Source organism: Nicotiana tomentosiformis, chromosome 2 (assembly GCF_000390325.3).
Source record: "Nicotiana tomentosiformis chromosome 2, ASM39032v3, whole genome shotgun sequence".
NCBI lineage: Eukaryota > Viridiplantae > Streptophyta > Magnoliopsida > Solanales > Solanaceae > Nicotiana > Nicotiana tomentosiformis.
The window spans coordinates 113,612,449-113,629,004 of record NC_090813.1 but is presented as its reverse complement, the minus strand read 5'-3'; positions in this window follow the sequence as shown (position 1 = coordinate 113,629,004).

Sequence of the window (16,556 nt, the reverse complement as noted above, 5' to 3'; positions counted from 1 at the left end):
TATTCTACAGATATGCCGAACCAATATAACTCAGAGCCACAACCCATTCCATTCGTGAACCCATACACAAGAATTCAAATGTACTCAAATGCTCATATTGTTCAAATTCCGTCATAAGGTCCCCAATAAAAACCGCACCATGTGTGCACAGAACCAATGAATCACAACTCCTCGTAGCATAAAGGAGTAACTCACAGATCATTTCAGAACATGAATAAGTTCAACATCAACTGAATGGCACGTCCCTCTACAATAGAAGTATGGAGCCAATCATCCCGGCTTGGTGTAGAATACACATCTTAATTGGGCCTATCAATGGACCCCCAAATCACTCTAGTTACCCACAAATAGATAAAAATCCCTCCGAAAATCCATAATGACTGAATCATAATACATTCTATCATCTGGCTAGTTCCGACCACAACTTCACAGTCCACAGCCATGAAATAATTTGTTCCTGACAACTCCTAGTCTCCAAGTCCATAGAACACACGCACCACCATTTCTGGTCCCATCTCCACTGCCGGAATGTCTAACACATCTCTCATACACGATAATCCCATGAGGATTATTTCTAAAATTCTTCTGTGCCACAAGGAAAAATTTGAACATCAGTCGATCAACCAGGAAAATGTTGCAATACCTATGAAATATCCATAATTCAAAACATAGTGCGCCTTCTGAAATATACATTCTACTCACACAATACCAAATAGTTATAGCATTCATCTAAACATCAAAAATTATTTATGCCCTCTAAGAATTTATGACCTCCCTTTCAAAACCAAACCATGACCTTACACATGCCAACCTTAATCCCACACAACACACCAAATCTATTATGCCATCATGTGACAAGCACAAGAATCCCATTATCAACTTTGAGTCACCAATAATTTACATACCCTTTTAGTTAGAAACCTTTCTCTTGCTTCTTTCCAGGAAGAAATCACAATACACAACACGTTCTCCACACTGGTAGAAACCATCAAGAATACTTTGGAATCCATTTGCACAACCAAGCCATCAGGACCGAATCTCTCCAACTCAACCAAGCCACGCAGGTCACCAAACCCAAGAATATTGCCACCAAAACATTTGTAAAGTCTTACCACGTCGTAATTACCCAAAGGACCGATCCTACCATTACCATACTGGTCTAATCTACTACCAGTTGTCCTATTTCTCCGAGTCCCTTCCGAATTTGCCTCCAAATTGATACTCTTCCTTGCTAAAACACCACGATCTTTAACCATACGCAAGTCCAAAAATTTTCTCAATTGCTATATATAATTGTCATACCTACTAGAATTTTCTCGGGAGTCACCCACTTTGCTCAAATTTAATTGCACCGCCCAAATGGGCCAAAAGACACGTGCCCCATTAGCATAACAACACTCAAAGAAGTAACTCTACTTTAACACCACATATCAAATTCATACTTTGTGCGCACTACATCATTCACCCATAACAACTCACTCATCCCACGATTTTCATATACTCATAAGTGCAATATAATCCGTATCCAGGAATTTCCTTATTCGAGTCATTATCGATCTCAACTTCTGCAAATCGTAACTGACCCGCCAGTATGTCTTAGCCCAAAACTAAACCTTTACATATAATCATAAAATTGAATAATCAATAGCAGGCTCCACCACTTGGTTCAAAGCCATAGATTAAAACATTCCATATCTCATAATACCAATACTCTATTACTGTCATAATTTCACAGCTAGTTCAACAAAACTTCTTCTCAAACTCATGCAACGCCAACCATAAAAATATCTCAAATCATCCGCTAAGCTCGCAATCATTCTCTTGATACTCAAGTCAACTTTCTCAGGCAGATTGAAATTTAAATCTCCACGCATATGCCCCACTGGCATAAAAGAAACTCTCCACTCACATCATAAGAAATACACCTACGTAAATTACTCTGCAGGGAATAACCCACCTGCTTAACCTCAAATTGGTATCTTGATATACCCTTTCGCAGTCACAATTACTATGCAATCACTTAGTCTATCTGAGTCCAAACTCACTAACCAGACATGAGAATTTAATTTGTCCCAAAATTTAACAATCGTGAAAGATCCTTCAAAACATTCACACTCGAGACTGTACGTCACATCAAAACGAAAATCAAGCACCCAATGGCCTTCCTTTACATTTCAAGGAAATACTTCTCGTCACATTCAAATCATCTTAACACATCCCGCAGTTACATCATACTCGTCACAAAGCCATTCCACCGCTCATCGAGCCACAAATTCCACTGTAGAGTCATTACCGGACATATGAGTCCAATTTTACTGGTTACAACTGAAGCTACCGAGCTCAAGCTACGGTCTAACTATGACCTCAAGTCCTCCAGACTGGCCCATCACCAAAACATAGAATACTCACCTCGAACCTCATTCATAGAATCACAAGCCGGTGATGCACAACTGATACCGAGCGCTCATGTGCGCATACGAATACGTGGAAGGAATTCAAAGAGTTATGTCCCAAGCTGAATCAATCCCGCACGATAAGAAAAGAAATATGGGAAGTATATATCCTAAATGCCATGTAGCCTCTCGAAGATAAGTATGGACATCATCATACTGATCCGCAAGACTCTACTAGACACTTGCTCATGACTTGTAGAACCTATGAATCTAGAGCTCTGATATCACCTTGTCACAACCAAAATTCAACTAGTCGTGATGGCACCTAACACAACCCACTAGGTAAGCCAACTTTCCATTATCCAATTCCAATAACAATTATTAAAGCAATTTAAGTGAATAAAGATCTTAATCTTATACATCTCCCAAGAACTGGTAGTACAAATCATGAGCTTCTAAGAATAGAGTATACAAAGTGGAAATGAAATAAATACATAGTATGTTTGAATAGTACTTAAATAGAGCTTTTATAAATCTAAGGCTATCATGAACAAGAGGCAGCTACAACAGGAACACAGGTACATCTTCAAATCCTGCAACCATCGAGCACATCAACAACAACAGCCAACATCTGCACGAAATATGCAGAAGTGTAGTATCAGTACAACCGACCCCATGTACTAAGTAAGTATCAAATCTAGCCGTAGGTTGAAAGTAGAGACGAGCTTCCACCAAGGTCGGGTCCAAAACCAATAGTCCACAACAATCCATAACAACATAAAGCAAATAATACCAGAAGTAACTCAGAGATAAAATGCTCAATCACCTCATGATTTCAGCAATAATAGTTCGTCCTTTTAAGTACATTAGTAAAAATCCAAATCTTTTGCCAAAGTTACCAAAAATGTGAATAATTTTGAAAACAGAATTTTTTCCAAACTCCTTTCAATAATAAATAAAATATCTCATTTTCTTTCCAGATAACCAGTGTAAAACAAATACATCACTATGACCATCTGTCAACATGTGTGAGAAATCATGAATAATGTGATCTGTACAGCATGAGGAAAACACATCTCTATGCATATATGTCATGTGTACATGTCAATGCAATGTATCTTAGAGATTGTACTCGTACTCACACTCTCAGAGTACTCATCTCACCGTCTCACATTCTCTCTCACTATGCTCCGCACACTCAATCACTCAGTGCTATACAATACATGATGCGTCGTGCAGCCCGATCCCTGTTTATAGTTGCATGCGCTCAATGGGGGTGTGTACAGACTCATGAGAGGCTCCTACAGCCCAAGCACTATAAACACGGACAACTCACGTGCTATAATATCATATCTGGATCCGTACGGACAACTCACGTGTTGTACGGACAACTCACATGCTATAATAATATCTGGATCCGCACGGCCAACTCACGTGCTATAGTAATATCTAGATCTGCACGGCCAACTCTCGTGCTGCACGGCCAACTCACGTGCAATAGTGTAATATATATAAATCTTTTCGGCGTGCAACCCGATGCCAAAAATATCCTCACAATCACGCTCTCGGCCTCCCTCAGTCATCAATCTCTCCAGTCTCTCTTTCATGGGCTCACAATGTCATGAGAATAGCCCAAAATGATGATATGATGTATCAATAAATAACAACAGAGACTGAGATATGATATGCAAGGAAATGAATATGACTGAGTATGAATTTTTCAATTTAAAATAAATATTTCACAACAATATGACCTCTGTGGGTCCCAATAATACTGGCACATAGCCTCAACATGATTTTTAATATATTTTTCAACTCAATTTCTTTAACTCATAAAATCACATGGAAAATGCCAAGATCATTTAACTACAAAATTCCACAGAAACAATTATGTCACAATTTCTATAGGGCACGTCCACACGTCCGTCACCTCCCAACAATTTACGAAATACATATATTCAGGGTTCATAACCTCAACTCCAAGATAAGAAGAGTTACTTACCTCGAACAAGCCAAATCCAATGTCGAGCAAGCTAAGTAATGCTCCAGAAATTCCATTCTGCGCGTATCAATCTCCAAATGGCTCGAATCTCCAAACGTATCAATCTCCAAATGGCCCAAGCCCGCAGACGCGTGATTGGTTCCGCAGAAGCGAAAGAGCTGGAAGCGGTGTTCACAGAAGCGAAAGAGCTGGAAGGCGTGTTCGCAGAAGCGACCTTCATTTGCGTAGGAGCACACCCGCAGATGCGAAGGCTTGATCACAGGTGTGCAAGGTCGGGAGTGGAATATTTTTCGCAGAAGCGGATTTTTGGACCGCAGAAGCAAAACAACCTGGGCAGATTATTTAATCGAGGGTTCCGTGTGTTTTCTTTATTTTTGAACATTCCAAGATTAGGATTAGGCTATTTTGGGAGGGAATTCGAATGGATTCTTGAGCTAAGTCACTTGTGGTTAAATTTACTCAATAATTATGTTTTTTCATTAAATTTCCCACCTAGATTGTGTGGTTTTGAGATGTAATTTTGGGAGTTGAGGCTAGGGATTTGGAGAGTTTAAATTAGGGATTTGGATGTTTATTTGGTGTTGGATTTTGGTAAATTTGATATGGTTGGACTCATGGTTGAATGAGCTTCCAAATTTATGACTTTTGTTGGATTTCGAGACGTGGGCCCGGGGACCGGCTTTTGAGTGAACTTTTTGACTTTTAATTAAGAACTTAGTAATTTCATGCGGAATTGATTCCTTTATCTCGTGTTGATTGTATCGAACTGTTTGTGACTAGATTTGAGGCATTTGGAGGTCATTTCGCGAGGCAAAGGCTTGTTGGAGTAGAGTTTCACACAGTTTGAGATAAGTAACACTTCTAAACTTGGTTTTGAGGGTATGAAATCCCGAATTTCGTGTTATGTGATTGGTGTTGAGGTGACACATGTGCTAGGTGGCGCGCATGTAGGCGTGCACCGTACGAATTATGATTAGGTCGATTCCATGGAATTGGATAGTTGATTAAGCTTGTTGTTACATGTATTTTACCATGTGAATAGAACAATTGAGCTGTCAATCATGTTAGAAATCCCGTTTAGGATACATGTTGAACTATTTGCTTAACTTGCCATTTTATACTCAGTCACAGCTATTGTTTGCATAATATGTCTCAGTCTCTGTTGTCCTTATTTGCTACGTCATATCATTATTGTTTGGGCTGAATAACATGATTTTGGTGATCCCGAGAGACTGGAGAGATCAGTGACTGAGCGAGAGTGAGGGTTACTGTGAGTGCTATTTATGGGATCGGGTTGCACATCGCAGCATGCCTTATTGATTGATTACATGATTTAGCTTATTATAGCGCTTGGGCTGGATCGGCCCCTCCGGAGTTTGCACATCCATAGTGGGCACAACTGCTAGCACTTATTTACATTTGGGTTGGATCTGCCCTGGTTTATTTGCATTTGGGCTGGATCTGCCCTGTTTTACTTGTATTTGGGCTGGATCTGCCCTGTTATGTGTTGAGATTTAAGGCAAATCTGAAAGCATGTCTAAATTCTTGTACCTCTACCTGTTAAATTATGAATTACTGAGATATCACTGCCATATTTTCCGTAACTTTCCGTGTTGTTAAATGTTGAAAGTGGACTGTAATAATTGGACTCGTCACTACTTTCAGTCCAAATGTTAGATTTGTTACTGTCACGACCCAAAATCCATTAAAGGTCGTGATGGCGCCGGACACCGCCGTCAAGCAAGCCAAAAATAAATACTTGATTTGGTTCTCATTTTAATATTTTTGAAATCATATTTTCCTTCGATTAAATAGTAAAAGATGGAATCCACAGTGTAAATAATAATATTCTTAACAATTTCAATACAAAACAACCCATAATCACCCCAAAACCCGGTGTCACAAGTGCATGAGCATCAACTAAGAAGTAAAAATAAAGTACAACATATGTCCGAAATACAACTTAGACAGGAAAAATACAAATAACTCTGAAGGAGACTCTGTTGGCTGCGAGTCGTAATATGGAATGCAGCCCACGTAAGTCCCCGCATGCATACATGCCTCTGCTCTCACAAGATCACTAGTCACATATGTACCTGCACAAATGTTCAGCAAGTGTAGTATGAGTACGTAATCAACGCGTACCCAGTAAGTATCTAGCATAACCCCGGAGAAGTAGTGACGATGGGTCGACATCGATACTCACTAGTGGTCCAATAATATCAGGTACAGTAAAGAGGTAACTAAATATGAGGCAGGGTAAATAAGTGAGATAAACAAGTATAAATCACGTGGTACAAATCATTTTAAACATGATCACCATCTTAATTATCAACTTGATTATCATAAGTTTGAAGATTTTCTTCAGGTGGAATAGTCACATGAACTAGATCAGTATCAACTAAGCTCTCACTGCTTTGAGAATCAACCTTATCAAAATTTCCAAAATCTTCAATTGTCTAGTCTTCAAAGAACACAACACTACAACTCTAACAAGTTTCTTTTCAACTAGATCATAGAAACTATAGCTTATTCATATTGACTGTAACCAATGAAGATACACTGCTTAGTTTTAACATCCATCTTTGACCTCTCATCCTTAGGAACATGCACAAAGGCCTTACACCCAAAGACTCTCAAGTCATCATAAGAAACATTCTTGCCAAACCAAACTCTGTTAGGGACATCACCATTCAAAGCAACAGTAGGAGATAAATTGATAACATAAGCAGCAGTATTAAGTGTTTCTGCCCAAAAGGAGTCTAGCAACTTAGCATCTGAAAGCAAACATCTAACCCTCTCAACTAAAGTTCTATTCATCCTCTCTGCTAAACCATTCAACTAAGGCCTCTTTGGAGGAGTTTTCTGATGTCGAATACCATGCGATCTGGAATAATTATCAAAAAGACCAATAGACTCACCACCATTGTCTGAGAAGATGCATTTTAATTTCTTCCATGTCTGCCTCTCAACCAAGGCCTGAAAATTCTTGAACACATCAAGTACTTGATGATTCGACTTCAAAGGAAAGACCCAGAGTTTGCGATAATGATCATCAATAAAAGTCACAAAGTAAAGTGCACCACCATGAGACCTTACTTTAAAAGGACCATATAAATCATAATGTTCCAATTCCAACTAATCAAACTTTCTCGAACGAGGATGATTCTGAAAAGAAACTCTTTTCTGTTTTCTGGCAAAGTAATGAACACATCTCTGTAATTTTGCTTGCTTTACTCCAGAAAAAAAATTCTTTTTAGCCAAGTTATCACTCCCTTTCTCAATCATATGACTCATTTTTCCATTCCATAACTCTAATGAAGTATCATTCTCCACAAATTAACTGAGTCAATAGAAATAGAGCCATGCATTTTGTACAAGTGAGATACCTTGATACCTCGAGCCACAACCATTGAACCTCTAGTAAGCTTCCATTGGCCACCACCAAGGATATTATAATAACCATCATCATCAAGCTTTCCTGCAGAGATTAAATTCAGGCAGCCATCTCGAGCTTTCTTGACATTATTAAGAACTAACCTAGAGATATTGTTTGTTTTCAAACAAATAATACCAATGCCAAATACATCAACCTCATCATCATTGCTCATTTTTAACTTTTCAAAGTTACCTGGAGTATAAGAAGAAAAGTATTCCTTCTTTGGCGTGACATGAGAAGTGGCACCTGAATCCACAAGCCAATTAGTCTCATCATGAACAAATTTAATGGTACCTTTGTCATGGGCAAAAAGAAGATCATCATCAACAACAGTAACAACACAATTTTCATTGTCGCCATCTTTCTATTGTTGTCTCATTTCTCTCTTAAGCTTGAAACAAAACTTCCCGATGTGCCCCTTCTTGTTACAATGATCACATGTAACATTCTTGTACTTGGCCCTTGACTTGCTTCTACTTTTGCCTCTATCATTCTAACATATGAAGTTGTTTATCCCCATGTCTTCAGTAACCAAAACATCGGAGTGTGAAGCTAAAGAAGACAAAGCTTGAGATCTTCTCCTCATCTCTTCATTTAGGACACCACTCTTAGCATATTCCATAGTTACAACACCACTGGGAGCAGAATTAGTCAAAGAAACTCGAATAGATTTTCAAGAGTCAAGCAAAGTATTCAACAACCAGAGTCCCTGTATTTCTTCATCAAATCTTACACCCATTCCAAGCAACTAGTCTAGGACACCCTGAAAGTCATTTATATGATCAAAAATAGGACTGCCCTATTTGTATCTAATATTCATCAATTGTTTAAGCTGAAATAACTTATTATTGCCAGCCTTTGAAGCATAAAGTGTCGTGAGCTTTTCCCACAAAGTTATAGCATGTGTCTCATTAACAATATGATTACAAACATTATCTTCAACCCATTGTCTGATATAACTGCAAACCTATAAATGCTCAAATTCCTAATCCTCATCAGACATAGATTCAGGTTTACAAGAAGCAAACACAAGTAAATGTATTTTGACAAATAGAAGATCTTTCATCTTGCCTTTCTAAATATGATAATTACTGCTATTTAAACACATCACCTTGCTTATATTTGCCCTATCATTTAAATAGAAAATCAACACAACCAAATACAACCACAAGCTCTGATACCATTTTGTTAGAAAATAACAAGCACAAGCAATGTGCACGATGAGGTAACAGCGAAAAAGTACCCAAGTCAAACTTTCTCAATCAACTTGAACCAAGAGAAGACAATAAATTGGCACAAATGGTAATACGGGCAGCAACTATACCGCAATCAAACGAAAACTAATAAGGATACAAGATACCAAATTTACGTGGAAAACCTCTTCAATGTGAAGAGTAAAAACTACGGGACCAAAGGCCCTCAGAGCTCCACTAAATCAATCAACAAGATTTACAAAAGTTCTCTAAATTAACCACAGAGCAAGTTGTTGCTCCCAAACTCACACGCAAGTATACGTGGTCGTACAAGTAATAAAATGATAAGTCAAGTGTTGAACCCACAGAGACTTGTATCAACTACCCACTAAATTCACAAAAATTATTATTCAGTCGAGCCAAATTCGAGTTCAAGAGTGTGATTATACTAAATAATAATTTTAAGTAGTAACTAAATTATCAAGCAGCAAAATAGTTGTTATGTATTCAATAAAGACAAATATTCCAGGCTGCGATCGATTCACCAATACTATTGTGTTCTAGTTATCTCTCCCTTTCATATAATTCACTCATGGTTGCTAATTAATCGATAATTTCTCTCATAGCCTTCTCACGAAGTACTACTCGCCTATTCAAAATAGATTAACGCCTATATTCCTATGAAATCAATCTATTAAAAACGCATTAAGATTACGATATTTAATAGAGCACGGTGACTAGGTATATTCCTATCCTAACCACAAATCCGCCCCCCTCAGAGTTAAGATCATGCTCTCTTCAATTCTTCTCTAATCTAAACTTGGCTTTTCCAAGCATAACATTTATAGTAAATAGAACCTAACTGATGTCCAGACAATTAAGCAATTAATCATAGAATTGAAAAAACAATCATATATTAGTGAATTGTAATCAAGGTTAAGTCAACGTTAAATAACAATATTCATGGCTAAATCACAACCCCAAAACTATGGGTTTTAGCCACTCATGATAATAGCAAACAAATTCATAAGTGTTGAATAATTGAAAATACTAAGAAAAGATGAAGAAACTAAGAGCACTTCGCTCCTGGATATTTCTCGTGTGTATACCCCTTCAAAGTCGCGGCTCCCCTCCAAAAATACGCTTAGTCTTGCTTTTATACACATTGGATAGTTCTAGGGCCGAAATAACCTTGTCCCGGGCAAAGTTGGACAATATTTTCGTCACCAGCTTCCAGCCCAGTGCCCCACGCTGGCCCTGGCACTGGTTAATTAAACACACTGTCTGGGGCTCCACATGTAGCGTGGGGCGCTGAAAATCCCGCTTTCTATTTTTTCGTATGTTTTGGCTCTAATCTCGCACCTTTCGTCCCCAATTGCTTCCGGATGATTCCTACACATAAAAATACTCTGAATTAATATAAATCAACACATTTTACATCCAAAATTCATGAAATACGAGTAAAACATGAGGCGATATACATATAAATATATATACTTTAAGCTAAACATCAACACCCCACGCTTAGACTCTTGCTCGTCCTCGAGCAATGGGACTAACAACTTTATTCCAACTACATACAAATCTCAACTAGAGAGGAGCACTTTTTTTTAACCACACACTCTACCCTTGACTATGATCAATACCAACAATCAAGAATGAACATACAAAATTCACATTCTTCCCGTTTTAAGCATGTCCAAGTATAACATTTCAATTCAATTAATTCCAACAACCTATTTGTAACCACTCAACCTCAAAATGTGACTTGTTACTACTAAGCACCCTCAACTTGCGTACTCACCCAACAAGAAAAGTTTACAACATTACCAATCATTCATGATATCATGTGCCCTTACCAACAAACGAAAGATTGAATATAGACTAGTCCACACATTCAAATATGCTTTTGAATATAAATTAAGGACATCACACTATTGAACAAAATTCGCTCACTCTCACAAAGAATTCATATGCATCTCGTAGTAGTACCATAAGCTTGACCGTAGTGTACATCTATACCAATTTAAGCTAAATCTAGGATCAATTAGGACGTTAAGGTTGTAATGTAGGGTAAGGGACGGGTATGATACATTTAGAAATAGTGACTAACACTCCTAAACACTTTAATACACTACACTCACATTTCGAGCACATATTCTTCTCAACCAATTCACTTGCCACAAACCATATACAACATAGCCCCTTTTTCATTAAGCACTTCTATACTCCCACTAGCACAAATTAGTAAGATTGGGAGGTATTCTTTCTTTGTGTATTCTGTTTGAGGTATAGTCGGGGCCTTGTTGCCGGCATTATCATTGTACTCTTCTTTATCTATAGAGGCTTCGTAGAGATAGTGTGGGTTGTGTATTGCTGCTGGGAAAGTCAAATATGTTATGTTGTGGTTGTATTACTTGTCCACTTGAGACTTTAAAATGATGAAACTATTGGTTTTGTAGACATGAACACCTTTTTGTCTAATTAATGAAAATACGTATTATTTCCATTCGTGGATGAGTTTAGGTAGAAGTAAATCTAACAGGCTTGCTCGGTCGGGTTCACTCGATTGAGCGCCGGTCGCGCTCCTTGGTTTTAGGGCGTGACAATAAACGGCAAACAACTACCGAGAAATTGGAATGTATCACACCTAAAATGATACTACTGCTAAGGTACGACCCTCCCATGTTCATTTGTATTTCGAAATTAACCCTTACAGGTGATCGGCTAGAAACATGGATGGATTATTCGACTCGAAGCCTTTAGGCCTGAAAGCATGTGTTGCACTCTTTTTTCCTTAGTTCGGTTTTGTCCCAAATGGGTTTTCGGAAAGGTTTTTAATGAGAAAACCATTATTCGTGCTAACTTAGAACAATTCAACAGTATCCGAAGCCTATTTATAATCAACCTCGAATACTGGGGTATTTCAAGTTCGATGCAACGAAGTTACTTCATGACAACAGGGTCTCGATAGGAAAAATTGTAAGGGCCAAATGGTCAAACAAACCATGTCCATGTAGTTTGCGTGAGCCCTGGCAAAAACATGAACACATGTATAATGACTTATAAAGAGAAATTTCTTCTTTACCGATATCTTATATCTCGAAAAAGTTTCTTCTATTTCGTGATCATGGACTGTCAACCGAAAAATCAACTAGATCGAGCACCATAAAGCCTAAAGGCTACAACAGTTCGAGTTCGAGCAAACACTAACTCGACCATAAAGCCTAATGGCTACATTACTTCGAGTTCCAGCAAACACTCACTCGACCATAAAGCCTAAGGGCTACATTAATTCGAGTTCGAGCAAACACTCACTCGACCATAAAGCCTAAGGGCTATTTTACTTCGATTTCGAGTAAACACTCACTCGACCATAAAGCCTAAGGGCTACATTACTTCTAGTTCGAGTAAACACTCACTCGATCATAAAGCCTAAGGGCTACATTACTTCGAATTCGAGTAAACACTCACTCGACCATAAAGCCTAAGGGCTACATTACTTCGAGTTCGAGTAAACACTCACTCGACCATAAAGCCTAAGGACTACATCAGTTCGAGTTCGAGCAAACACTCACTCGGCCATAAAGCCTAAGGGCTTCATTACTTCGAGTTCGAGTAAACACTCACTCATAAAGACTAAGGGCTACATTAATTCGAGTTCGAGCAAACACTCACTCGACCATAAAGCCTAAGGGCTATATCAGTTCGAGTTCGAGCAAACACTCACTCGACCATAAAGCCTAAGGGCTACATTAGTTCGAGTTCGAGCAAACACTCACTCGACCATAAAGCCTAAGGGCTACATTACTTTGATTTCGAGTAAACACTCACTCATAAAGCCTATGGGATACATTAATTCGAGTTCGAGCAAACACTCACTTGACCATAAAGCCTAAGGGCAACATCAGTTCGAGTTCGAGAAAACTCTCACTCGACCATTAAGCCTAAGGGCTACAGCAGTTCGAGTTCGACAAACACTCACTCGACCATAAAGCCTAAGGGCTACATTACTTCGAGTTTGAGTAAACACTCACTCGACCATAAAGCCTAAGGGCTACATTACTTCGAGTTCGAGTAAACACTCACTCGACCATAAAGCCAAAGGGCTACATTACTTCGAGTTCGAGCAAACACTCACTCGACCATTAAGCCTAAGGGATACATTACTTCGAGTTCGCGTAAACACTCACTCGATCATAAATCCTAAGGAATACATTACTTCAAGTTCGAGTAAACACTCACTCGACTATAAAGCCTAAGGGCTACATTACTTCGAGTTAGAGTAAACACTCACTCGACCATAAAGCCTAAGGGCTACATCAGTTCGAGTTCAGGCAAACACTCACTCGACCATAAAGCCTAAAGGCTACATTACTTAGAGTTCGAGTAAACACTCACTCGACCATAAAGCCTAAGGGCTCCATTACTTCGAGTTAGAGTAAACACTCACTCGACCATAAAGCCTAAGGGCTACATCAGTTCGAGTTCGGGCAAACACTCACTCGACCATAAAGCCTAAAGGCTACTCTTAATTCGAGTTCGAGACAAAGGGTGGATAATATCGACCCTTGAACACCCTAATAGGTACAAAATCGTTCGAACTCTCGAGCAAATCCCTTATTTATTGCTAAGGCACAACAGATTTTCTATGATCAAACAATGGCCGTATCGACCTAATTCAAGAGCTTAAAGGGCCATCTTATTTTTGAGTTTGAGAAATCATCCTCACTAAATTAAATCTTAAGGGTCACCCTACTCCGAGTTCGAGCAAGTACTCACTCGATTATAAGAAAAAAATACACTAGTCCGACTTCGATCAAATTGACTAAAGCCTCGAACTTATGAACAAAATTTCCATAAGGCATGAATGAAACAAAACTTTCACAAGGCACATAATAAAATAAAGGCAAGTCGGAAAAGAAAGAGATCTTTATATATATGAAGATATTTACATGGTCCGATCAGGACCCTACACAAAAGATAAAAAATGAACAATCCTAAGGTTCTTGATTTTCTCCGGGGGAAGTTTCTTCTCCATCGAGGTCCTCCTCGCTCTTGGACCCGCTTTTTCTATCGTCATCATCGTCGTCATCATCGGAGGCCAGCGCTGTAGCTTCGGTTTCATGCTCTCTAGCCTTTTTTATCTCGTTAGCAAGATCGAAACCCGGAGCGTGGATCTCCTCGAGGGTTTCCCTCCGAGATTGGCATTTGACGGGTTCAACAATCCAATATGCTCGAGTTTGAGCGGTCTCGACTGCCTCTCTCACTTGAACTTGAGCGGCTTCAACATCGGCCCGGTAGACGGCCATGATCGCCTCAGCTTTAGCCTTTGCCTTTTCAGCTTCAGACTTGGCCTTTGCAAGTTTGGAAGCCAACCGGGCCTCGAGCTCCTCTATCTTATTAGCATGAATTGAGCTTTTCTCCTTCATACCTCGAAGCTGACTTTCGGGCGATAACAATTGGGATAAAACAGTATCTTTTTCTGCAGCAAAGTGGCACATACCTTCTTTCTAACCCAAGGTCTCCGCCTTCATCATATCGACCTCCTCATAGAGTTGCCCGATAATCTCGATCTTCTGCTGCAGCTGTGAGATTGAAATGTTAGTCACCGCTCCCGAATCAAGCCCGTGAGCTTTTAAGATTTTGATTACATGCTCGATCAGGTTAGACTGATCTTGGTGAGCCTTGGCCAACTCAGCTCTGAGGTCCCTGATCTCCTTTTCTTTTTGCCCATAGAGAAGTTTAAGGGCATTTCTCTCCTCTGTGAGCCCTCGAAAGTCGGCTTTGTACCGACTCAGCTCAGTTTGAGACCGATAAAATGCTTCCCGATGAAGCGTTGAGGCCTACGCGGAAAGAAGAAAAGAAATTAAGACAGGAAGAGAAAAATGAACACAAGGGTAATACCAACATGGGGAGTTAAGGCTTACCCAATTCAGAGCTTGATGCACTTCGTTGAAAAGGCTCGATGCCTCGCCCGAGTCCTTCCTCGAGACCTCCAAGTCGCTCGGGCCGGTAGCATCTTCGACCCCAGTAAAGTAATCACGAAATGGATTCTCCCTTCCTTGGACTCCTTTGATAGAGAGGGTCTTCAAGGCCCGAGCCTCTTGAATCATCTCATCGAAAAACAAGGGGAGCATTGGAGAGCCTCCAATTTCTATTGCCCCAAGTGGATCACTCGGGGCGTTCTTTGCGTCTCGAGGGGCCTCGAAACCAGCCCATACAGCCGTACCCACTGTTGGCTCATTATGGTGGGACGCATCTTTAATCCTTGATGACTCGGGGACTTCGCCCGAGTCTCTTCTCGAGACCCCCTCATCTCGAGACGGAATCTCTGCAGACTTCACCGATTCAATGGCTTTCGGGGCCTCGGTGCTCATTCTCACTCGAGCTACCAGCCCGGAGTCATCTTCTTCCTCTCCTTCGTCTTCATCCCTTAGACGCCGAACAGAGTCTTCGGTCAGGAGGATGATGTTCTTCTTCGGCTTACGAGCTTCCCTCTTTTATGTTCAAGATCCTCGGAGGTTGAGATTATTTTCCTTTTTCTGTCCTTCGCTGGTTTCGGTGCCGGGATCGAAGTCTCCCCCTTCACTAGATAAGGGCCTCATGACAGCATCTTTGCCAAGGCCTGTATGAAAGGAAATTAAGTAAGAAATGCTTCAAACAAAATCATCAAAGACGTAGAAAAAGGGCTTACCATGAGTTTAGGCCTCCCATCGGCCCTTTGATAGATCGTGCCATGAGCGCTCGGCATACATAGAGGTCGAAGATAGGTCCCGAACCCAGCTCTTGAGGTTAGGAATTGCACCAGGCAATCAAACGATCGCTACATCACAGAAAAGGATATCGATGAGAAGAAGCAAATGAGCAAAACAATTAATAGGAACTAACTGGGATTATACTTACGCTTCATGTTCCATTTATGGGGAAATGGCATCTTCTTGGCCGGGATTAGGTCGGAAGTCCTCACTCGAACGAACAGGCCCATCCAGCCTCGGTCCTTGTCCTCGTCTATGCTCGAGAACAACACTTTGGTAGCCCGACGCTGGAGTCTTATTAACCTGCCTCGATAGAGGCGGGGGCTGTACAACCTGATGAGGTGGTCGAGAGTGAAAGGCATCCCCTCGACTTTTCTCACGAAGAAGCGGATCAGAATAACAATTCGCCAAAAAGAATGATGGATTTGGCCTAGGGTTATTTGGTATTGGCGGTAAAAATAAATGACAACGGGGTCGAGGGGGCCCAACGTGAAAGGGTAAGTGTAAACACTTAAAAACCCTTTCACATAGGTGGAAATATATTCTTCGGGAGCCAGGATCACCACTTCTTTGTTATCCCAGTTGCAATCTTTCCTTACCTGTTTAAGGTATCCCTCAGTTATCGAGCACACATACCTCGATACTGGATCGCATTGACCGCGAACCGACGAGGCTTTTTCGGTCTTAAAATTAGAAGTGAGAACACACCCCCAAGAACACACACCTCAGGTCGTGGCTCCACCGGTGTTTTGTCGTCGGCCGACCGCGATG